Raw genomic sequence first — 1,014 nt, forward strand, 5'->3', positions numbered from 1 at the left:
ATATTTTATTTTCAGTGTGTTTTCCTATTCTAGTAATTCACCAAACTCCAGCCTTATATATGATATATAAAATTGAGATAGTTACCTTTTAAAAAATTAGAGGGTATTAATGTAGATGAATTATTTTTCAAAAGATATTTTACCAAAAATTTCTATTGTATTAATCTATTCCTATGTAATTTTTATTGACAAACATTGAAATACTCTAAATTAACTGAATTTTATTCTCTAATAAAATATAACATTTATATATAATATTAATTAAAATAATTTTAAATAGTTATATTTTTTAATAAACTAACTTTCATACGAGCTCCAAACGATACATTTATTTGACCGTATATTAAAATAATTTTTAATTTTTCAATAGTTTTTTTATTAATTACTTCGTATTCTTTCAAAAAAATTGAATGAACTTGAAGCCTGAAGGCATATGCTTCATTTCCTGTTACTGTTGCCTAAATATATTGAAGGGTGGGGCAGGAGGAAAAAAAAGGGTTCACGTCCTTGTAACTGTCTTTGGACTTTTTATTTAGGATAATTTACTGATTTAAATAAATTGGTCGTTAATATTATTAGAATAAACATTTTATAAAGTGGATATACATTTTTTTTATAAGTTATGTAAATTACGATAAGGGTTTACAAATGTGCATAATCTCCTGTAATGTTAGTAAAAAAATATCACATAATTCTGATAATATTGATAACCAATATTTAAATCAGGAAATTACCCTTTTATTTATTTATATCTAAATTTGCTGACCAAAAATCACGTGAGCCTCTGAGCTACATCACCAGTATAAACAAGGCACCGTTCACAACAGTATATTATAATTTTGGATCTATTAAATTCATGTGTTGTGAGCCAACAATTTGAATGGATTTGGGAAAAATAAATGCCAGAAACTAGAATCGTCTCACTTTTTTTTTCGTCAGAATCGTTTCACTTTTTGTAGTACAATTGGGCCGTTTTGGGTCAATGTCACGAAATTGGGCCTTTGTTTAGTTCGA

The sequence above is a fragment of the Arachis duranensis genome, chromosome 3 (genome assembly GCF_000817695.3).
Source record: "Arachis duranensis cultivar V14167 chromosome 3, aradu.V14167.gnm2.J7QH, whole genome shotgun sequence".
NCBI classification, from domain to species: Eukaryota; Viridiplantae; Streptophyta; class Magnoliopsida; order Fabales; family Fabaceae; genus Arachis; species Arachis duranensis.